The sequence below is a fragment of the Periplaneta americana genome, chromosome 7 (assembly GCF_040183065.1).
Source record: "Periplaneta americana isolate PAMFEO1 chromosome 7, P.americana_PAMFEO1_priV1, whole genome shotgun sequence".
NCBI classification, from domain to species: domain Eukaryota; kingdom Metazoa; phylum Arthropoda; class Insecta; order Blattodea; family Blattidae; genus Periplaneta; species Periplaneta americana.
Window position 1 is genome coordinate 187,147,419 of NC_091123.1, and position 26,162 is coordinate 187,173,580.

The window sequence follows — 26,162 nt, forward strand, 5'->3', positions numbered from 1 at the left end:
TTTTAGACTCGTGTGTGTTGTCATGGACACGCGAAATCGTGTCATACCCAGACGTAGGCCTAATGCGTATCGAAGAGTTGAGACAAAACTAATAGAAATATCTCGCGTAGACCGATGCGCGACTGAAGTGGGAAGATTAAAGCTCGAAACTCGGCAATCTGACAAGAATCTCTGCCGGATCCCCGCGGGGTGGGGAGTAAAACTTCATCGGCGCTCCTGCAGCAGAATTTAATTGTACGAAATAATAGCATTAGGTACGAGTGGTTTCAACAGATATCCAGACTGCATAAAGTCGCGTTGGAAGGGAAGGAAGGAAGGAAGATTTGCTTCTATTAATACCACACTTTAACGCTTTCATCTGCTTCATCCCACATTCAGTTATAGTAATGCAAAAGACAAACTTTAACATTGAAAATTTCTATCCAAGAAATGTGGCTCCTGAAGCTTAAACTTTTGGAATTAAGTAAAGAAAAGCGCTTTGGCTGTAAAAAGAGAATTGTTCTATTACTTACCCTCCTATAAATTGTGTAAAATCTTGAGACCTAGTCTCGCTTCCCCATTCAGTCGTAGCTTTTGTGTAAGCAGCTCACTAATACAATGGATGGAATTGATCGTTTCCCACCTGTCCCCTCTCCCAGCCGACGAAATTATTTCCGAGTTTCGGTTTTCCCTCTGAAAACACGCAGTCTGTAATGCGATACAAATTGGATTTAATTCTGACTGCATTTCAGGAAAGTTTTCACAATTTCTGCAAACAGCTCTTGTTGCTGTTGTGTTGAAATATTGACTGATGACTACAGAGCGGAATTTTAGGCCCTAAAAAGTAGCATTTTAGGCACCTAAAATAGGCTCTTAAACTCTTTTATTTAGGCTCTATAAAATAAAAAATAGGCTTTTTTGTTGTTAAAGAATGTCAGTAATATAAGATTAAACATTTAATGCAAAATTCTTAGATTAAAAGAAATTTCCACACATTTCACATTTTACAAGAGTACGCATCAGAGGTCTGCATCGGACGTTTTCGCTCGAGCGCCAAGTAGTTCATAGCATAATCGGATAGGTAGCGCACATGCATGATGGGTAAAATTGTCACGAGCGATAAATCCTCGAACGGTATAAGCCGAGAGCGTTAGACATTCGTTCTTGTTACAGTGATGAACTGTGTAGTAACATCATAGATGTTTATCATTTCAAAACTTTGCAGTGTTTAACTAACCTCTCCATAGTACAACTACAAAACTTGCTTTAAAATGTAATATAAATGTTGTAGGTAAATGTTCTCCCCCCTCCCCCACACACAGGAGTGATTTTGTTTTTGCCACATCTGATAGATGTTATTGGATGTAAATGTAATTATTAAAAACGTAGAACACAATCACGATAATACAAGAAATGTATCAAGTTTTCTAATAATAATAACAATAAACTCTAATAATTAGTGTATCAATGTTTGCGTCTGTAACAGTTGTGCAGCATGATTATTCGTTTTATTATATTTTCTGTGACGTTATCTCTGTACTAATATTGTTATTAATCTACTGCTATATCAATAACATTTTGTAAAACGTTTCTACATTGTCGCAGTATATAGGCGGAACACTATGTATAGACCTATCATATTATATATGTGGTAAATCAAATATTGAATAATTATTAATTAGCAATAATAACTGTATATCGAAGTTTTTCATACTATTTTATTTACAACTTCATGTTACTGTTTTGGTACGTTCCATTAAACGTTTGTCATAAACGCAGAAAATAAAGCCTTATTTTTACCGTGTGAGCAAAACATATGTGTATCTTATCTGTCGCCTTCCATACAAGATAAGACATGTCGGTGAGATGACCTTGTACTGTGCTTCTATTTATAACGAGCGTATCACGACCGATCGTATCTCACTCGAGGGTGCGACACTCGACCGAGTTCAAGCGAGCGATTTAACTCCAATGCAGCACTCTGGTACACATGTATACACAAAATGAAGACATTCTGTTTTTAAGTTAGTGTTTTTCATTCACCAATCACATTTCCATACTTTGCTTCACAGTAGAAGATCAGCACCTATTGTGGCTATTCTGTCGTTCACTGCCGTAATTACAAATGGTGAGAAAAAAGGAAGTGGTTGTTATCTGTCTTGGAATGTAAGAGAATGCTTATTCGGGTACAACCAGCGAGTTTGTGTTAAATTGCTGACAGACAGAAGAAGATATAATAAAAATAATAATAATAATAATAATAATAATAATAATAATAATAATAATAATAATAATGATAATAATAATTTGTTCCGCCAGTAAATCTACTGACATGAGCCTGTCGCATTTAAGCACACTTAAATGCCATTGACTGAGCCGGAATCGAATTCGCAACCTCGAGCACAGAAGGCCAGACCTATACCGACTATGCTACCCAGGCCGACTGAAAGTTGGAATTTTAGGATTGAAAGATTGTAAGAATGAGAACGGGTGGCCCGGAGGTATTTCTCTATTGTAAATGATACAGGCTATTACGAAAAACAATGATCAGTTACGAAAAAGATGCAAAAATTAAAAGAAAACTAAAAGTAGGCACCAATGTCGAAATAGGCATTTTTAGGCACTATAAAACCCCTTTATTTATAGCTATATTTCCATGAAAAATGTGAATATTAAATCTCAAGCCTGTATGCATCAAGGAAAAAAAAATAGGGGACGGATTTATATCCCTAAAAAGGGTGATGTAGGACTGTATAAATTACAATTCAGGATTTTTAGGAACCATAATATACATTAAAAATTTTAAGACACACATTGAAGTAAGAAGAGTAATGTGGGACATATCGTAGTAGGTCCCTAATGTATGATCATTTTCTTTTGAAATAAAAAAAAAGCATAAAATCCGAAATCAGTTGTTAACAAAGTATACCTTCAGATAGATCTCACCGCAAGGAATTCAATAGTGTTAGAATCTCAGAACTGAAAATTTTGAACCTTCTTAATATATTACATTACTTATGAGATACGCATACCCTGTATCTCCAGCGATTATTTATCTCCACAATGGCTCGCTGCCAGCTCACTGGACATGGTTTCAAATCCCGGTTGATCCACCTTGAATTTGTAAATTTTATTGTTTTGGACAAACCAGGAGTTTTCTTCGGGCATCCCAGTTCTTCTGTGACATCACATAATTTTCCAACATCATCACCATCACCACCGCCCATTAGCAGTGCTAGTCAATAATGACAATTAATAATAAACACAATTAATAAAAATACAATTAATAATAAATTAATAATAATAATAATAATAATAATAATAATAATAAAAACAACAAGGAGCATCCTAAATTAAATGAAACACGATCACTTAAAATAACATTTAAAATAAATCTAATTTGTACCTTAACCCTAAGTTCGAACTAAAACCCACGAGTATGATATGTTCATATCTGCACAAGTACCTTTCAGCACTACACTCATTTCGCTGTCAACTCACTCACTGTAGTGGAACTACGACACATTTCACTGATACTGTCCTGATTTCACTAACACTTCAAAACATTTCACTGTTCAAATACTTTGCACTGCCACTATAAACTATAAAACTTCACTGATACACACTTAATTTACAGAACACACTTCACTTACACAACACACTTCACTTACACAACACACTTCACTTACACAACACACTTCACTTACACAACACACTTCACTGACACAACATACTTCACTTACACAACACACTTCACTTACACAACACACTTCACTTACAAAACACACTTCACTGACACAACACACTTCACTTACACAACACACTTCACTTACACAACACACTTCACTGACACAACACACTTCACTTACACAACACACTTCACTTACACAACACACTTCACTTACACAACACACTTCACTTACACAACACACTTCACTTACACAACACACTTCACTGACACAATACACTTCACTTACACAACACACTTCACTTACACAACACACTTCACTTACACAACACACTTCACTGACACAACATACTTCACTTACACAACACACTTCACTTACACAACACACTTCACTTACACAACATACTTCACTTACACAACACACTTCACTTACACAACACACTTCACTTACACAACACACTTCACTTACACAACACACTTCACTTACACAACACACTTCACTTACACAACACACTTCACTGACACAACATACTTCACACTTCACTGACACAACACACTTCTTCACTGATAAAAGTTTAGTAACTCCACGAAGATTTGAACTCGCAACCTCACGAACTGTCAGCTATCTCTCTACAAACTACGCTAAGAGTTTTACTTGTTTGAATAACCGCTTCAAATATTACCGGCATAAAGCAGCAGGTAATCCATGTAAAAATTCAATGCGGAGATGATGTTGAGAGAATGCACTATCCAACAACAATCTGAAGATTTTTACATAAATTATCAGGAAAGAGATGAGAAGATGATGGAGGGGGACGACGGAAATAATAAAAATGATAGAATCTTATTTCTGATATGATATGATATATATTTCGTCACAGCACTTCTATACATGTAATGGTGTACCTCACATTTCTGTATCCGGTACCACCATTAACATATCATTACAATAACACATTATTTGCAGTACACGTCTACACACATACTCCCAATTCCGCTATGTACCTTTTTATGTTACTTGGTCAATCTCCCCTATATTTCAATTGCTATTCTCTATTTGTTCATTAATCCTAATATATCTAATTTTGTATACTCCTTTCACACCCCCCCCTTTTTCCTCTAACTACTATTCATTAAAATCTCAATTTCAATTCTTCTCTATAAATTATTATATTGGATTATTTGCCTATTTGTTCTTTGACCTTTTATTCATTTACTATTGCAACGTCCAAATGTTAGTACTAATTTTATGCTGTCACTTGTTCACTTCTCTTAACCCTTTCTCACTATTTTCACTCATTCCTATTTGCGCTCACTTCCACTTTCTCACTAATCTGCTTACACCTAATCCATTGTCACTATTCTCACTTCCTATAAATACTTATATTTTATTCTACACGTCTGTTTATACACTTTCTCTCTCCCCTATACTTCTCGATTTTTTCCACTTTCACTTTACTTGCACTTTTTGATCACATCCCCAATTTTTTTACACATATCAAACATCTCTGCTAAATCCTCAACTGTCGCAGGTTCTGACCTTTCTTTACTCTTCGTCTCTGCCTTATTTCTGTCTTTGACTTTCTTTCTATTTATTTCTTCTTCTATTCCTCTTTTATTTTGAATCTTATTTGACTCTAGTCCGGCAATATAATTGAGAATATGTATTTTCTGTATCGACTGTACAGAACATTATTAAGGGATGACGAAACGTCCCCAGGACGCTAATGGTAGCGATGTTCAGCCTTCTCCGCTGGGAGGCGCTGGTAGACAAGTGTTGTCACTAGGGCGACGAAACAGTTGACGGCGCTGACTTAAAACATGTGCCGGCGCGCGACAGACTCTGGAGAATGGTTGATGGAAGTTTTCATCGTGCCACTCCTTCCTTTGTAACTACTCGTACGCTGCCTCGACCCTTTCCTTCATGCGATGAGTTCGTACTCCTGTGGGAGTACTCCACTTATGTAAAGTAATCGTGCATCAAGATTATTATAAAAACATCAACCGTGTAGTCACTTTATGGTGGTTTATGGCCTTCCAACAACAACAACGGAAAAAATACGGGCCTTTTAGGAAATTGTAAGAAAAAAAGTGGTGCTTAGGTTTTCGTTAAAAATTACTTTAAGGGCCTATTGTATAAACCATTTAATCTTAGATCAGAGGTTAAATTGATCCTTGTTTCAGCTGAACTTGGAATTTTGTGTTGTATAAAGTCTAATCTGAGATTAATTTGTCTCAAACTAAAGTCAACTTTGACTGAAGAAATTTCTCCGATTAAGTTAGATGATCCAAGTTCAGTTATTTCTTTTCTGTTTGAAATATACGAGTGACAGATTGTGCAAATAAAATATCCATTATTATCAATATTAATAGATATGATAGGTACATTTATATATATTTCTTTCAATTTCTTGCCTTAATACACAATCTTATATTTTATAAGGCTCTATCGTGTTCAGCAGTATCAAATAACATAACCTATAATTATATTATGTTTATAACAACCATTAATTATTAATGGATATGATAGGTACATTCATAAATTTTCAATTAACTGTATTACTAAACGAAAATTGTCGTTTTATAAAGCTTTATTATGTTTAGCAGTATCAAACACCATAACATGATAACAACTCGGAGAACAGTCAACCTTCTTCTTATTGTCCGCCATTATTTACATTGCACAAAAAAACCAGTGTCTCCAACAGAGTGTACGGAAAGTCGCCAAAAAGTAGTTGTAAAGTCTCTAGATTTCTCATTATCAACAAAGAAAGATTAAATTTTGTCACTATGGGGTGCTAAAAAGGTCACTAAATCCCTATTTAAGCAATATAAAAGTTAAAAGAAATTGTTGTTGAAAAAGAGTTAAAGTCGCTAGATTGGCAACAATGAACAAACCTGTCCGCGCATCACGTATTTCACCTGTTTATGCGATGTTGCCAAATCCTTTTCACGTGAACTTAGATTGCATTTGAACCAAGGTAATTTGATCGCAGAAAAGTGTTATACAATAGAAGAAGTGTCTGAACTCGGTTCACTTTTCGATCTTCGATCAAAGTTGATCTTTAGTCAGGGAGTTTTATTCAATTGGGCCTAAGAAGTATAGAGATAGAATGGGGGGTTACATCAGCTGCTTGTCTATGAGGATGACGTGAATATGTTAGGAGAAAATACACAAACGATTAGGGAAATCACGGGAATTTTACTGGAAGCAAGTAAAGAGATAAGTTTGGAAGTAAATCCCGAAAAGACAAAGTATATGATTATGTCTCTTGACGAGAATATTGTACGAAATGGAAATATAAAAATTGGAAATTTATCCTTTTGAAGAGGTGGAAAAATTCAAATATCTGGGAGCAACAGTAACAAATGTAAATGATACTCGGGAGGAAATTAAACACAGAATAAATATGGGAAATGCCTGTTATTATTCGGTTGAGAAGCTTTTATCATCCAGTCTGCTGTCAAGAAATCTGAAAGTAAAACAGTTATATTACCGGTTGTTCTTTATGGTTGTGAAACTTGGACTCTCACTTTGAGAGAGGAACATAGGTTAAGGGTGTTTGAGAATAAGGTGCTTAGCAAAATATTTGGGGCTAAGAGGGATGAAGTTACAGGAGAATGGAGAAAGTTACACAACACAGAACTGCACGCATTGTATTCTTCACCTTACATAATTAGGAACATTAAATCCAGACGTTTGAGATTGGCAGGACATATAATACGTATGGGCAAATCTATACTGTTTTTTTAATAAATTATCATTGCAGATACATTGTTTACCTTATACAAAATTTAAAGTGAAGGTTAAAGAGATTTTAACTGAACAAGTTTTTATTCAATAAAATAATTTTTAAATTACAAATTATGACAATATGCAATACTACTTGATTATGTTATCTATTTTAACTGTATTTTAATTTTTAGTTTTTTTTTTTAATTTTATTGAGTTTCTTCTTTATTATATGATTGACGTGTACATCCATGTATATGGTCATGTATTGAATAAACAATCAATCAATCAATCAATCAATGCTTGCTGATTGCAGCTTCACGTTTTAAGTGTTACGTAGTTTCGATTGAGTGTCTACGTCTGGTTGCCAGAGTCGGTAACTTCTCACAACTATCCAATGAATTATTTTGGAAAATAATTCATAAATATTCTTGGTATGTCATTGAAGCATGCATGATGCAGTGTGTTATTCGTATCATCTAGGTTGTCGTAAATGCTCCGAATTTTATGAATGGTTTTGACATACAAACTGTAAGCATTGTTCATATTTTTTAAATATTTCTCTTATTTTTCAGGTCATACGAACTGGACGTCTACAACTGTACAAAATTCAGGTATGGATTTTATCAACATACACATTTTTGTGATTATAGGAGAATGTTCCAGCCTTCACGTTTATGTCGGTTTTTTTATATACTGTACCACGAAACGCTGAAGGTATCATAACTGAGCGAGAATTTTATTTAAAATTTAATATGCACAGAGTTTGCTGCGAAGTATTTGTCCATTGCAAATATTTGCTCTGTGACGTATTTACCAAGCCTCTTTGTCTGGAGAACGATAATTTAATAACGATTATTAAAAATTCCACTTTTTTGTGTACGTCACGCGCAATGCGTAACTTCCATAATTTATATAATTCTGAGAATTAGAAATAATAAATTTCCGAGAATTGGTAATATTTTTATTCGCAACGCTTTTCCAATGCTTTTATAAGATCATAGAAATATAACATAAATATATAATGCATTCATAATTATTGCCATACGCACATCAGTTATTCTGCCCGCAATCTTGCGTAGATAGATGGATAGATAGATAGATAGATAGATAGATAGATAGATAGATAGATAGATAGATAGATAGATAGATAGATAGATAGATGGATGGATGGATGGATGGATGGATGGATGGATGGATGGATGGATGGATGGATGGATGGATGGATGGATGGATGGATGGATGGATGGATGGATGGATGGATGGATGGATGGATGGATGGGATGGATGGATGAGATGGATGGATGAGATGGATGGATGAGATGGATGGATGGATGAGATGGATGGATGGATGGATGAGATGGATGGATGAGATGGATGAGATAGATGGATAGATGGATGAGATAGATGGATAGATGGATGAGATAGATGGATGAGATAGATGGATAGATGGATGAGATAGATGGATAAATGGATGAGATAGATGGCTGAGATAGATGGCTAGATGGATGAGATAGATGAGATATATGGATGGGATAGATGAGATAGATGGATGGGATAGATGGATAGATGGATGGGATAGATGGATAGATGGATGAGATAGATGGATAGATGGATGAGATAGATGGATAGATGGATGAGATAGATGGATGGATGGATGAGATAGATGGATGGATGAGATAGATGGATGGATGAGATAGATGGATAGATGGATGAGATAGATGGATAGATGGATGAGATAGATGGATAGATGGATGAGATAGGTGGATAGATGGATGAGATGGATGGATAGATGGATGAGATAGATGGATAGATAGATGGATAGATGGATAGATAGATAGATAGATAGATAGATAGATAGATAGATAGATAGATAGATAGATAGATAGATAGATAGATAGATAGATAGATAGATAGATAGATAGATAGATAGATAGATAGATAGATAGATAGATAGATAGATAGGTAGGTAGGTAGGTAGGTAGGTAGGTAGGTAGGTAGGTAGGTAGGTAGGTAGGTAGGTAGGTAGGTAGGTAGGTAGGTAGGTAGGTAGAGAGAACTTTATTGTCGATGGCATAATGTATACATAGACATGGTCAAATATATACAATTACAATTTAATGTAAAATAAGTCAAATATAAAAAACATGATTCATTTCAAGGACCCATGCGTGCATCCTCAAGACTGTAGGGATACAATTTTATTAATTTCGTTTTTATATAATTCCTAAATTTCAGAGAATATTTTGAGCGTATAATGTGATGGTACTGTACGTACCAAAATATTATGCCTGTATATAAGAATTATACTGCTATTCGTTTTTTTTTCTGGTAAGTAGGTTTATTAAGAAGTAAAAAATTGAAAGTCCTCTAACCTTGTCAATAATTAAGTCAATAGAAACACAATAATACAGTATTTTTCATAAAAGAATGGTGTTTATTCAGGTATAAATCAACTTTAAATCATTCAGATACAGTCGCCATTTTTCTCCTCTGTCATTGTCATTAGTGACCTCTCTTCTAGAGAATGAATGGCATTAAGAGAAATCTCTTGCTCTTGTAGAATATCTTTCAAAACTATGTAAGCTTTCACAATGACGACAAAGGGACCGTGCCTCTATCTATCAGAGTTCTGAATCTTCCGAGTGCGCTGAAACAGTGTCTATTCCGCAAATCTAGTCTTTCAGGTAAAGCTTCCTGTAAAGCAGATTTGAATAATTTCAAGGGAAAAATTGTTCCGGGACTGGGTATCGATCCCGGGACTTCTGGTTGAACGTACCAGCGCTCTGCCAACTGAGCTACCCGGGAACTCCACCCGACACCGTCTCAACCACTCCCTTTATATCCACACAACTCGCGTGGGCTGACGAAACGCCAGAGACCCACATCGAGTGCACACGTATATATACGTCACTGTGTACGTTAACAGAAAACCACAATTCCAAGTCACACAGAGTTTGTGTGCACTCGATGTGGGTCTCTGGCGTTTAGTCAGCCCACGCGAGTTGTGTGGATATAAAGGGAAAAGTTGAGACGGTGTCGGGTGGAGTTCCCGGGTAGCTCCCCGGGATCGATACCCGGTCCCGGAACAATTTTTCCCTTGAAATTATTCAATGTCTATTCCATTCAAAGGAACAGTGAATAGGGTCAATTCGTACTTGTAGTGGCAAAGCATTATTTTCTGGTATGAATTTCCAACAAAAAAAGCTAAAATTAGCTTGAATTGCTATTTATTTCATTTTTCTATAGTAATAATAGTGAAATAATTAAAGAGATGTTTTTATGAAAATAAAATAATTTTTCTTGATCTTTGAATAGCCGTACATATTCCTGACTCGACCTCTACAAATTTAAATATACAGAATACAGAATATAATTACAACTATAGAAATAGAAATAAAATAATACAATCAATATAAAAAAGGAGATACAGTAATATTAACAAAATCTGAGACCGAATGAGCAGCGCTCGTGTTCGGTCACAGTTCAGATATAATATTAATAGGCCTGTAAGAGAATATACAAAGCAAAATAAAATAGGAACTAAAATTAAAATTACAGCTACAGTGAAATTATATAATATAATAGGCTTATATTAATATAAGAGGAATATAGAAAATGAAATAAAATAAAATGGAAAATAAAAATTAAAATAACAGCGGAAATGAATTTATATAATATAATATTAACATTGAGAAGAATAATATCGTACGTCAATAAATTAGGACAGTTAAAAAAAATATATAAATTCCAAAATTATAGAATACAAATATAATATAGGCTGATTAATTCAAACACATAGGCTTTAAATTTATTTAATCAAATTGAAGACATTAACACGTTTCTAATTTTCTTGTTATATGTTAGTGGGATACATGTTAGAAGTTCTGGGTGTAAATTAGCTAAAGAATTATAGAAACGAGGGCCAAAATTAATGGTATGCTTTAGACCAGCAGATGTGAAACATTTAGGTTCTACTAATGTTGAATTGTTATTTCGTCTTGTGTCATGATTATGTGCCTGTAATACAAACTTATTACAATTTTATGACTATTACACTCTTACTACGTCATACTACTTTTGACCAATAAAACGGTACGAAAGGACGTATTTCAACCAATCATGGCTGCTTATCGCACAATTTTATCGCGTCCCTAGCATTTGTTTAATTTTATCGCGTCCCTAGCATTTGTTTCTTTGTTTGCCAACATTTGAAACTGCGCTGGTCTGGACGTCAAAAATATATATAAAATTACAAACCACTCCAGTTGATGCACAGCAGTTTCAAATATGACTCGCATTGGCATTCAAGAACAAGAATTAATAAAAATCACTGATCATACCTATGCATCTTCTGAAATCCGATTTACAAATAAATGAAGAGCACCATTCGGAAATCCTGAATAAGTTGAATACACCATGTAGGCCTAAATCAACGAGTTCCACTTCTATTACGCACACGTCCAATATAACATCAATTGAACCACCAACCACATTCAAATTTGAAAATTGTACATTCAATAATTATTCCTTTTAAAATTATTCATGTTTATTTTTTATATCATCGTCGTTAATTAAAACTTTTCTAACACTTGTGTATATTAGTTAGGTTATGTTATAGCTTCTGCTATATGATATTATGGATAGTCACGTATCAGAGATTGTTTAATATTAAGATTTATTGAAAATCATCTGTCAAGTGACGTTGATTACTGGGATTCGGATAATTGAAGTGGAATGTTGCATTTTAATAAAAATGAAACTGAATCAACAAAGCCTTCTTGACTAGTAACATTGCCATTGTGTATAATAGATCGAGAACTTCTCGACGAGAAGGCATTGCTCACTACTGCCATCTAGCATGCAACTAGCGTAATATTTGTAATGTTGAGATGGTACAATAATACATTTGAAGACAGTTGTATTTTCTTAAGTCAATTAATATTTTATTGTATTGGAGTACTTCGTTACTTCTAATCTTTATATACTTTCTTCTAATCGTGTAACAGTCAATTAAATCCCACTCGAGTTTTGATTTTCTCTAGATAAATCAAAACGTATAGTGAGGTTACTGTTGATAAAATTTTAACAGAGTATATTTATAAATTTGTTCAATATTAAATACATTAAAAATTCAGAATAAATTAATTTAGTTGGATAATCGAAACGTTTCTTCAAACAAATTTTTATTATTCGTTTTTGTAGTAAATTTGACGGACTAAGATTCATTTTTGTACTTCCACCCCAAACAATAATGCCATATTGAATGACAGACTGAAAAATGGCCAAATAAACATTTCGTAGTGGTAATTTGTTTTGTAACGATCTAACGACAAACATACTACTCAGTAAGTTACGCTCCACAGCATATACGTAGGCCTATTGTACCGCATATACAGTTTCCTACTTATATTGCATAGCTCTGTATGAAAATAATGCTATGTTTCACACACTATTGTTTGACTTTTGTGTACATTTATATTTCTCTGGGGAGTAAATGTTTTCCTGCACTTTGGACGGCTGTCAAAATAAATTTTAAATGTAGTAAAACAGAGTTAATATTATAAAACAGCTACCGTATACAATATCATTTCATAGGTTGGTAACAGTAGTCCCAACCTAGTAACACAACAGTAGAGAATAATACAGGGACATCATTTTATTTTTACTACCATTTTTAATATTGATCTGGCTATACCTTTCCATTAACGATCGAGAACTGGAAACACCGTTTGCTACCTCCTTCCACGACTGGAGTTCTATGATACTGGCGTAAAATACAAACAAATCACTTCACTAGGTATAGGAGGGAAGAAAAGTATTTCATCCATTTATGTAAACTAGGAAATATCGCAATTTTGAATTTGATAATTTTCATTAGGGTTTTGTTTAATCAAAATACAGTACTGTATTAACAATGAGTGTTTTTACTCACGAACTGAGCTTTCCATTCGGACGTATTAATTATGGAATGTATATTGTACTGTTACAGCACATTAGCGTACAATATAGAGAATGAAGTTAAATTGAAAAATAACCATAATATGGATATTTAAACACATTTTTGAAAATTGTGGCCGTTCATTTCGATACAGGCTTCAGTTCTAATGTGCATTTTATCACACTATAGACTATTGTACCTAATTCCAATTACCAGTTTCGTCCTTCATACTTAGTAACTCATGTTGAAATAATTCTGTACCTACTCTATAAAAGAGTACCTTACGTACTGTAAATTCAATCTTCACTTCTACCCGATCTGAAAAGATAAAATTACTCAGAAATGCTATCTATTGTCCGTTCAAGTGGTTTTGTCGCAGGGTCGTAGAAAGGGGGGGGATCACGTGACAGTTAATTACTTAACGAGGCCCTTTTATTTAAGTTATTTTAAACACTTATAGAATATTACGTAGACGTTCAATTCCTAACAGAAATTAATGTTTTCAGAAAAGAGCTAAGATAGCCCAGCCACTAGACTTTACAGAGGGGCGAGCAGAAGCAGGTGGGGGAAACAGGGATGCGGCGTAGGCAAACGGACGACAGTACCTGTGCGAAAATATGATTCAATATTGAAAGCTCTTTCGTCACTGGAAAACGCGAACATATTTCTGGAACGTACTATACTCACTAACTCAGTACTGCTTACGCGCCCTCGGCTCTGTGTCGTGAACGGTTGGAAGTTTACTAGTAGAAGGGGTGGGAGTGAAGTACATTCAAAAACTCAGGTACAATAAAAATTGAAGTAGAAATAAACTGATGTCCCTGTAGTATTTACCGTTCTGTCACACAACTTAATGTTTCCTGTAGTCTGAAGTTGCATGGGGCAGTTTACCACCATGGAATACATTCTTATCCTGCAAAGACTTCATTCAGTCAATTAATATCAAATATATACGCCAAAACGATATAGTGTATCGTATGTAGAAAATTATCTGAGGCCGAATTTTAGTTTCTTTGTGAGCTTCTGTGTTGCAAGTAAAAGAATAATGATGGCCGAAGCATTGGACGGTTTCTGTTACACACGAGAGCGCGTATTTAATCAAGTGAAAAAGTTTTCGCTTCGGTGAATATTTAATGAGATACGATAAAAATACACGTACTACAGGTCTGGTATTATACCACCTATGTTTTAGGGGAGACAAACTTCGGCAAAAGGAAAGGCTGGATATTGTGTGCAAAAGAGTGTATTTGAAGTAATTTACCCCGACATTTATTCACCCACTCACCTACTTATGTATTCACCGAATCACTCTTTCACTATTCAATAATTATTCATTTATTCACTAAGTCATTCATTCAATCACTGTCATTCATTCAGTTACTGAGCTATAAACTCACTCATTGTCATTCATTCAATCATTTGATCGCTTATAGAGTCGTTCATTTAATCACTGATTCGTTCACTTACTCATTGAATCATTTCTCCATTCACTATTCCCTTCGTTTACTTACAGGCACGCTCCTTTACTCACCGAATCGGTCATTTACTCGCCGAGTCAGTCGGTCACTTATTCGCCGAGTCAGTCGATCACTTATTCGCCGAGTCAGTCGATCACTTATTCGCCGAGTCAGTCGATCACTTATTCGCCGAGTCAGTCGGTCACTTATTCGCCGAGTCAGTCGATCACTTATTCGCCGAGTCAGCCGATCACTTATTCGCCGAGTCAGTCGATCACTTATTCGCCGAGTCAGTCGATCACTTATTCGCCGAGTGAGTAGGTCATTTATTCGCCGAGTCAGTCGGTCACTTATTCGCCGAGTCAGTCGATCACTTATTCGCCGAGTCAGTCGGTCACTTACTTGCCGAGTCAGTCGGTCACTTATTCGCCGAGTCAGTCGGTCACTTACTCGCCGAGTCAGTCGGTCACTTATTCGCCGAGTCAGTCGGTCACTTACTCGCCGAGTCAGTCGGTCACTTACTTGCCGACTCAGTCGGTCACTTACTCGTCGAGTCAGTCGGTCACTTACTCGACGAGTAAGTCGGTCACTTACTCGCCGAGTCAGTCGGTCACTTACTCGCCGAGTCAGTCGGTCACTTATTCGCCGAGTCAGTCGGTCACTTACTCGCCGAGTCAGTCGATCACTTATTCGCCGAGTCAGTCGTTCACTTACTCGCCGAGTCAGTCGGTCACTTATTCGCCGAGTCAGTCGGTCACTTACTCGCCGAGTCAGTCGGTCACTTACTTGCCGACTCAGTCGGTCACTTACTCGCCGAGTCAGTCGGTCACTTACTCGCCGAGTCAGTCGGTCACTTATTCGCCGAGTCAGTCGGTCACTTACTCGCCGAGTCAGTCGATCACTTACTCGCCGAGTCAGTCGGTCACTTATTCGCCGAGTCAGTCGATCACTTACTCGCCGAGTCAGTCCATCACTTACTCGCCGAGTCAGTCGGTCACTTACTCGCCGAGTCAGTCGGTCACTTACTCGCCGAGTCAGTCGGTCACTTATTCGCCGAGTCAGTCGGTCACTTACTCGCCGACTCAGTCGATCACTTACTCGCCGAGTCAGTCGGTCACTTACTTGCCGAGTCAGTCGGTCATTTATTTGCCGAGTCAGTTGGTCACTTACTTGCCGAGTCAGTCGATCACTTACTCACCGAGTCAGTCGATCACTTACTCGCCGAGTCAGTCGGTCACTTACTCAACGAATCGGATGATTACAGAGTCGATTGTTTACCCACCGTCTCTCTTCTTTACTCGTCTAGTAGTTTCTTCGCCGAGTCGCTCGTTTACTCTACGAATCGTTCGTCAAGCAGTAAATTGACTCACTCAATGTGCTGGCAACGTCATTGCAACAACACATGTTTTCATAGCTAACGTCATGTCAATCACTCAGATACTACCTAGTACAATCGATTAGAAGATGCCTAAGTTTAAGAAGAGTTCATAAGCCTATCCGTTACAGTCCGTATCTTCATAAAAATTCGCAGTCGCTGCTTTCTCCTTCTGGCTAGTTAGTATGCACCCAGCAGCTTCTTCTGTGCTAAGTGCTAGAGCTGGGACTGTTGCAGCCCCGATGTTGACTGAAGTGATAATTTTGGTAGACTGAATCCTTGAATGTTTTTCAAGGCTTTCCCTTTTATCTCAACACAAGAAATTTCACTTCTCCAACACACTCTACTTAATTTACTTCCCTCACAATTTAAAATTACTTTATTTTTTCAGTAGGCCTTTGTCTATGGCACAGGAAGCCTTGTTCCATAAGATGAAGATGATCAGCCAGATGAAAATCTGTCTATTTATATCTCACTAATACGAGTGTAGACCGGTGAGCATCGGGAACGTATAGTGTTAAAATTAATTTTACTATTATTTAAATCATTATCTAAGCTCTCTTGCCAAAGTCTGAGATTGCGCTTATAGGCTGACTGTTGAATTCTTCCGACGATAGTGTTCATTGATAACTAGAGATTGTATTGATCTTTAGCACTGCTTCTTTGGCGAGTATAGAAACCTGGGTAGTCCCTTCTATAATTGACTTTGATCCTCTCTTCTGTCGATTTCCTTGTATTTTCTTGTGAATCGTAATAGGAGCGGCGTGCCTATTTCTTTGGCGAGTATAGATACCTGGGTAGTCCCTTCTACAATTTACTTTGATCCTCTCTTCTGTCGATTTCCTTGTATTTTCTTGTGAATCGTAATAGGAGCGGCGTGCCTATTTCTTTGGCGAGTATAGATACCTGGGTAGTCCCTTCTACAATTTACTTTGATCCTCTCATCTGTCGATTTCCTTGTATTTTCTTGTGAATCGTAATAGGAGCGGCGTGCCTATTTCTTTGGCTAGTATAGAAACCTGGGTAGTCCCTTCTATAATTGACTTTGATCCTCTCTTCTGTCGATTTCCTTGTATTTCTTGTGAATCGTAATAGGAGCGACGTGCCTATTTCTTTGGCGAGTATAGAAACCTGGGTAGACCCTTCTACAATTTACTTTGATCCTCTCTTCTGTCGATTTCCTTGTATTTCTTGTGAATCGTAATAGGAGCGGCGTGCCTATTTCTTTGGCGAGTATAGAAACCTGGGTAGTCCCTTCTACAATTTACTTTGATCCTCTCTTCTGTCGATTTCCTTGTATTTTCTTGTGAATCGTAATAGGAGCGGCGTGCCTATTTCTTTGGCGAGTATAGATACCTGGGTAGTCCCTTCTACAATTTACTTTGATCCTCTCTTCTGTCGATTTCCTTGTATTTTCTTGTGAATCGTAATAGGAGCGGCGTGCCTATTTCTTTGGCTAGTATAGAAACCTGGGTAGTCCCTTCTATAATTGACTTTGATCCTCTCTTCTGTCGATTTCCTTGTATTTCTTGTGAATCGTAATAGGAACGACGTGCCTATTTCTTTGGCGAGTATAGAAACCTGGGTAGTCCCTTCTACAATTGACTTTGATCCTCTCTTCTGTCGATTTCCTTGTATTTCTTGTGAATCGTAATAGGAGCGGCGTGCCTATTTCTTTGGCGAGTATAGAAACCTGGGTAGTCCCTTCTACAATTTACTTTGATCCTCTCTTCTGTCGATTTCCTTGTATTTTCTTGTGAATCGTAATAGGAGCGGCGTGCCTATTTCTTTGGCGAGTATAGAAACCTGGGTAGTCCCTTCTATAATTGACTTTGCTCCTCTCTTCTGTCGATTTCCTTGTATTTCTTGTGAATCGTAATAGGAGCGACGTGCCTATTTCTTTGGCGAGTATAGAAACCTGGGTAGTCCCTTCTATAATTGACTTTGATTCTCTCTTCTGTCGATTTCCTTGTATTTCTTGTGAATCGTAATAGGAGCGACGTGCCTATTTCTTTGGCGAGTATAGAAACCTGGGTAGTCCCTTCTACAATTTACTTTGATCTTCTCTTCTGTCGATTTCCTTGTATTTCTTGTGAATCGTAATAGGAGCGGCGTGCCTATTTCTTTGGCGAGTATAGAAACCTGGGTAGTCCCTTCTACAATTTACTTTGATCCTCTCTTCTGTCGATTTCCTTGTATTTTCTTGTGAATCATAATAGGAGCGGCGTGCCTATTTCTTTGGCGAGTATAGAAACCTGGGTAGTCCCTTCTATAATTGACTTTGCTCCTCTCTTCTGTCGATTTCCTTGTATTTCTTGTGAATCGTAATAGGAGCGACGTGCCTATTTCTTTGGCGAGTATAGAAACCTGGGTAGTCCCTTCTATAATTGACTTTGATTCTCTCTTCTGTCGATTTCCTTGTATTTCTTGTGAATCGTAATAGGAGCGGCGTGCCTATTTCTTTGGCGAGTATAGAAACCTGGGTAGTCCCTTCTATAATTGACTTTGATCCTCTCTTCTGTCGATTTCCTTGTATTTCTTGTGAATCGTAATAGGAGCGGCGTGCCTATTTCTTTGGCGAGTATAGAAACCTGGGTAGTCCCTTCTATAATTGACTTTGATCCTCTCTTCTGTCGATTTCCTTGTATTTCTTGTGAATCGTAATAGGAGCGGCGTGCCTTTTCTTTGGCGAGTATAGAAACCTGGGTAGTCCCTTCTATAATTGACTTTGATCCTCTCTTCTGTCGATTTCCTTGTATTTCTTGTGAATCGTAATAGGAGCGGCGTGCACCGGAATGAGTCCTGCACAGACAATAGCCTCACCAACATCGCATGCTCTACTTCCGAACGAATTACACGCTACCGTCGGGAACTAGAAGAGAGAATTCCATGCAACTCTTCAGTATCCGGTTGGCTTGTTAAAATATCTCGAGCACAGATAGATAGGAACCGAATCCCGTGACATGAGCGCTACTTTACTCGTTTCCGGCCAACACAAAGACGGCCTGCGCCACCTTGACCGTTCACTGCAGTTAGATCTGCATTGTTATCATTAACGGGGCCTTGGTAGTAGCCCGATGTAATCAGTCCACGAGGCCGTGACCGTCGGCATGAACTGGCAAACTATGTTATGAATGAATGACACTTCATTGTTCCGCTCTTTATATCGTGGGCATGGACGTGCAGTATCAATGAATATTCATAGACAAGATGGTTGATGGCGCTGGTTTGTATCGCTACTAGTTTGATGAACACATGCTGTGGACTGACACGTCACGCACGTGTGTAGTTTTGTATTCTATGAGTTTTGAAGCATAAGGGTACAGTACATCAGTTATTCATAGATTTCAAAAAGGCGTATGACTCGGTTAAGAGAGAAGTTTTATATGATATTCTTATTGAATTTGGTATTCCTAAGAAACTAGTTCGATTAATTAAAACGTGTCTCAGTGAAACGTACAACAGAGTCCGTATAGGTCAGTTTCTGTCAGATGCATTTCCAATTCACTGTGGGCTAAAGCAGGGAGATGCACTATCACCTTTACTTTTTAACTTTGCTCTAGAGTATGCCATTAGGAAAGTCCAGGATAACAGAGAGGGTTTGGAATTGAACGGGTTACATCAGCTGCTTGTCTATGCGGATGACGTGAATATGTTAGGAGAAAATCCACAAACGATTAGGGAAAACACGGAAATTTTACTTGAAGCAAATAAAGAGATAGGTTTGGAAGTAAATCCCGAAAAGACAAAGTATATGATTATGTCTCGTGACGGGAATATTGTGCGAAATGACAATATAAAAATTGCAAATTTAGCTGTTTAAGAGGTGGAGAAGTTCAAATATCTTGGAGCAACAGTAACAAATATAAATGATACTCGGGAGGAAATTAAACACAGAATAAATATGGGAAATACCTGTTATTATTCGGTTGAAAAGCTTTTATCATGCAGTCTGCTGTCAAAAAATCTGAAAGTTAGAATTTATAAAACAGTTATATTACCGGTTGTTCTTTATGGTTGTGAAACTTGGACTCTCACTTTGAGAGAGGAACATAGGTTAAGAGTGTTTGAGAATAAGGTTCTCAGGAAAATATTTGGGGCTAAGAGGGATGAAGTTACAGGAGAATGGAGAAAGTTACAGAACACAGAACTGCACGCATTGTGTTCTTCACCTGACATAATTAGGAACATTAAATTCAGACGTTTGAGGTGGGCAGGGCATGTAGCACGTATGGGCGAATCCAGAAATGCATATAGAGTGTTAGTGTGAGGCCGGAGGGAAAAAGACCTCTAGGGAGGCCGAGACGTAGATGGGAAGATAATATAAAAATGGATTTAAGGGGGGTGGGATATAATGATAGAGAATGGATTAATCCTGCTCAGGATAGGGACCAGTGGCGGGCTTATGTGAGGGCGGATATGAACCTCCGGGTTCCTTAAATGTAAGTAAGTAAGTAAATATGAGTTATGAAGAGGGAACTTTCTGCTCGAGGTTTCGTGCGGTCATATTCGTGAGGTGCGTTGTAGGTGGTACTTGGCAGGATTGTAAGTTATAGGCCTAGCAGTCCGACAAGTTGGAAGGCACGAACCTCTACCATTGCGAAGAAATTAGGCGCTCTCATTTGAATAATTTATTAATAGCGCCATATTAGATACGTGGAGCGTAAAGCTTTCGTTAAGCACAAGTTACTAATATTACACGTTCCGTGATCGTGATGTCATGGTATAAGAACCTTGAGCGGAAATGGACCGCAGCGGTATAGAAATGCAGACGAGGCAATGGCCTTTAGTTTTGAGACATTCCATGATAAGAATGAAATTGAGTTGTGTAAGACCTTTTTGGAGAAATTGAACGTGCACTATGCTGCATAGAACTAATATAGGTGGGATCACACAGGGGAATGCTTGAGAACAACGGGAAATTAGGAGAAAAAAGGGGAATACAAGGCGAACAACGGGAAAACAAGGAGAAGACAATGACAAGGGTAATAGTAGGGGGAAAACAAGAATAAGAGTAATGCAGGAAGAACAAGGTGAATAAAGGAGAAAAAAGGGATACAAGGACGAAAAAGGAGACCAAGGACTTGGATAATACAAGGGGAACAAGGAGAAGACAAGGGTAATACAAGGGGAACAAGGAGAAGACAAGGGTAATACAAGGGGAACAAGGAGAAGACAAGGGTAATACAAGGGGAACAAGGAGAAGACAAGGGTAACACAAGGGGAACAAGGAGAAGACAAGGGTAACACAAGGGGAACAAGGAGAAGACAAGGGTAATACAAGGGGAACAAGGAGAAGACAAGGGTAATACAAGGGGAACAAGGAGAAGACAAGGGTAATAAAAGGGGAACAAGGAGAAGACAAGGGTAATACAAGGGGAACAAGGAGAAGACAAGGGTAATACAAGGGGAACAAGGAGAAGACAAGTGTAATACAAGGGGAACAAGGAGAAGACAAGGGTAATACAAGGGGAACAAGGAGAATACAAGGGTAATACAAGGGGAACAAGGAGAAGACAAGGGTAATACAAGAGGAACAAGGAGAAGACAAGGGTAATACAAGGGGAACAAGGAGAAGACAAGGGTAATACAAGGGGAACAAGGAGAAGACAAGGGTAATACAAGGGGAACAAGGAGAAGACAAGGGTAATACAAGGGGAACATGGAGAAGACAAGGGTAATACAAGGGGAGCAAGGAGAAGACAAGGGTAATATAAGGGGAACAAGGAGAAGACAAGGGTAATACAAGGGGAACAAGGGTAGTACAAGAAGAAAAGGGGAATACAAGGCGAACAAGAGGAAAACAAGGAGACGACAAGGACAAGGATAATACAAGATGAACAAGGATAAACAAGAACAAACATATCACAAGAACAAGGGGACTGCAAAGAGAAAAGGGGGAGTAGAAGACGAAGAAGAAAAAGACAACGGTAGTACAAGGTGAACAAGGAAAAACAAGAGCAGCGTAGTACGAGAAAAACAAGGGGAATACAAGGAGATAAAAGGGGAAAACAAGGCGTTCAAGGAGAAAACGAGGAGAAGGGTGAACAAGGGCGACTTGACTCGTTTTAAACTTTTATCTTCGCAGAAAATTATTGATAGCTCATTAATTTGTAAATACATTTTGACTCGCCCGTGGCGGAATGGTTAACATCTCTGCCTTTCATCGTGGCGACCCAGGTTCCACTTCTGTCTGAGTCACGGAGGAATTTATGGCGGACAAGGCGGGCGCGAGGGACTTTTCTTGGGGTTCTCTCGTTTTCTTTCAACGTTATCAATATCATTCCACCATACTCCACAATCACCCTCATTCTGCGAGGTCCAGAACAAATTGAAAAATTGCTGAAAGTCCTACACATTTTGTGTTTAACAAAGACTGTTATTACAAATACGTTTTAATTGCTGTAATGATAAATAATATGTATTAACGCTTAACGCAACTCCATTAAACAAGGTACAAAAAACGTAGAAATGAGACGGAAGCAATTTCATTGGTTTAAAGGACGCTGGGTACTAATTTTGCAAATGGCTGTGTAATCCAATTAAAATGATATAAATTTTCCATTGGCCGCCATCTTTTCCGAGTGAGTCGTGACGTGCACAGTCACCTCCTACTAATCAGATGGCCGACATGCTTATAAGATATTTACACAAACCTTTACCATGACTGCTTTCTCTTCCCTCGGACGAGTCTTGAGACTGTAGTTCTAAAACTGGCAGTAACTGGAGATTGTCTCCAGGGGAGAAGAATCAGGCTGCTCTGACGCTTCGCTGGGCCACCAATTAAGCCACTCAGGGAGATTGCATCGCTGCCGCACATACGATCTTCCTGCACTCAAGGTGGCCTGTCTTCATTTATTCAATGCCTTTAATTTATTCCTTGTCGTAGGAGGAACCTTTTTGAATCTCTACTCCTTTAAGGTTAACCAATTACACGTTATACGCAAGAAAGATTCGGACTTAAATTCCATACCTCGTTCTTTAATTTAATAGGAAGTGTCGAAATAATGTGGACTTTAACATCGTGAAATCTAAATTTGGTATTCTGTTTCTAGGCTTTGAGAAAACAAAAGAAAGAGAACACGACGTTTGTCTCTACCGGTCAAGTGTCTGATGTCACCGGATACAGCGAGATTGAAACTTTTCTTCAGGCCCTTACGATGTTACCATTAGATTTAAAGTATTGCAAATAATTTGGATATTGTGATTTAGATGTGTAGTTATAGATACAGAAAACAGGTGTCGATCAATATTGCGCCGTTCCAATAGTGATATGATGACTGTTTAGCGCTAAAATTCTACGCATTTCTCTTCTGATATTGTTTCTCGTAGTCTATGTAGTGAGGAGGTTATTCCTTGTACTCTTTATTTACTATATTTCTTCTTGAGGTTGTGCATAATAATTTCGAAGGGGGACAAGACTAACTGTAATAAATTTCGAGGAATATCACTTTTGTTGACTTCGTACAAAATTTTGTCCAATATTCTTTTGAGAAGATTAATTCCATATATAGATGAAATTATTGGGGATCATCAGTGTGGTTTTAGGCGTAATAGATCAACTATTGATCAGATATTTCGTATTCGACAGATAATGGAGAAAAAATGGGAGTATAAGGCTACAGTACATCAGTTATTCATAGATTTTCAAAAGACGTATGACTCGGTTAAGAGAGAAGTTTTATATGATATTCTTATTGAATTTGGTATTCTCAAGAAACTAGTTCGATTAATTAAAATTTGTCTCAGTGAAACGTACAGCAGAGTCCGTATAGGTCAGTTTCTGTCAGATGCGTTTCCAATTCACTGTGGGCTAAAGCAAGGAGATGCATTATCACCTTTACTTTTTAACTTTGCTCTAGGAAAGTCCAGGATAACAGTGGGGGTTTGGAATTGAACGGGTTACATCAGCTGCTTGTCTATGCGGATGACGTGAATATGTTAGGAGAAAATCCACAAACGATTACGGAAAACACGGGAATTTTACTTGAAGCAAGTAAAGAGATAGGTTTGGAAGTAAATCCCGAAAAGACAAAGTATATGATTATGTCTCGTGACCAGAATATTGTACGAAATAGAAATATAAAAATTCTAAATTTACCCTTCGAAGAGGTGGAGAAGTTCAAATATCTTGGAGCAACAGTAACAAATATAAATGATACTCGGGAGGAAATTAAACATAGAATAAATATGGGAAATGTCTGTTATTATTCGATTGAGAAGCTTTTATCATCCAGTCTGCTGTCAAAAAATCTGAAAGTTAGAATTTATAAGACAGTTATATTACCGGTTGTTCTTTATGTTGTGAAAGTTGGACTTGCACTTTGAGAGAGAAACATAGGTTAAGGGTGTTTGAGAATAAGGTGCTTAGGAAAATATTGGAGGCTAAAAGGAATGAAGTTACAGGAGAATGGAGAAAGTTACACAACACAGAACTGCTCGCATTGTATTCTTCATCTGGCATGATTAGAAACATTAAATCCAGACGTTTGAGATGGGGAGGGCATGTAGCACATATGGGCGAGTCCAGAAATGCATATAGAGTGTTAGTTGGGAGGCCGGGGGGAAAAAGATCTTCAGGGAGGCCGAGAAGTAGATGGGAAGATAATATTAAAATGGATTTGAGGGAAGTGGGATATGATAGAGACTGGATTAATCTTGCTCAGGAGAGGAACCAATGGCGGGCTTATGTGAGGGCGGCAATGAACAAATATGTGTGGTGTATGAAGCCAAATGTCAGTCGCGGTGGCTGTGCGGTAGCGTGTGGATCACTGGTTATCTCGCGAAACCAAATGCTTGCGTGCGCCTTAACATGTAGTAAGAACTTTATGGTGGGGATAAGTGAGCTCGCTATCTACAAGTAGAAGTGTAACAAGGTAGAGAAATTTCCCAGTTCACTTTCTTCTTCCCGTGACGCGCAGGTAGGTTTCACGAAATAACGAATGGCCCATACTCGCAACACACCACAGTGATCCGTCTTTCTATTCCCGGCGTAGGCAATGGAAGAAATTTATTTTCCGTCTACGCGAATGGATTCTTGTCCGTTGTCTTGTGATTGTTCTGTAGTGTCTCTGAGGTGGCACTCAATTGTAATAACACCGTAATATGTAGGTGTCTAGTGTTGTCTCAGAGACAATACCCTCCCTACATTGCAGTGGTCTATAGGGGAAGTAAAATGGATAAAAACAAAGAGAAAAGAAAGATAGTATAAAACTCAAGACTATAAAATTATCAGTGATGATTTAAATTGAGGTCGCTCATTCTCTTCTCTGATGACGAAATCATACATCATGAAAGACTTGCTCTATATATACTTAAAAAATACGATATGACTATAATTACATTGTAGAAAATTATGCATTTTATTTGAGCCAAAAGATAGGGAAAGCCCGTTGAACGTTTGCCAGTAGTCATGAGTCGTGAATGGCACGAGCGTCTTGTTTTATTACACGCTCAGAATGTTCAGATGGTATCACCAAGTCACGACTATTGCCTTCCAAACCCAGAACTTCATTACACTGATGCGAAGTACCGACTTGCTGACCTCTAAGGAAAGGCAGCAAATGAAAAACAGGCATTGTGAGGCACGCCACCGTAAATAAGGTCCAGGCGAATTTTGTTAAGGTTGTTTAACGACGCAGTTATAGCCTCAGTTGTTTATTGTGAGACTGAACAATGAAGTGATTGATGAAAAGAAAGACAAAGCTAACAGAACAGAAAACCCTGTTCTTTGATTTTATTCCCTACAAATCTCTCGCACATAGACAGCAAGTCTATAAATAGTGTTTGCTTTGGCGGAGTCGTTTCTCACTTGCTGCTGGAACGATGTTCTGGTGTTACAGATTGCGAGAATGTTCGTGTTTCCATGACGACAAACAAAACTTCATTAATCCCATTTTATTGAAATCGTCTGTTTTTATCACGAGCGTAGGGGTACAAGAACGTTCATTTTCAGTAACGACAGATTTGTGAATTATTATTATTATTAT

General features: G+C 37.7%; 1 long non-coding RNA gene across 2 annotated transcripts in view; it reads left to right on the forward strand.

Moving 5' to 3' along the window:
- LOC138703840 (uncharacterized) overlaps positions 1-26,162 on the forward strand; it is a 742,347-nt gene that overhangs the window by 494,060 nt on the left and 222,125 nt on the right. For both annotated transcript variants that reach the window (XR_011333273.1, XR_011333272.1), the window contains exon 2: positions 7,976-8,014. This is a non-coding gene — a long non-coding RNA (uncharacterized lncRNA). The remainder of the gene's footprint in view (positions 1-7,975; positions 8,015-26,162) is intronic.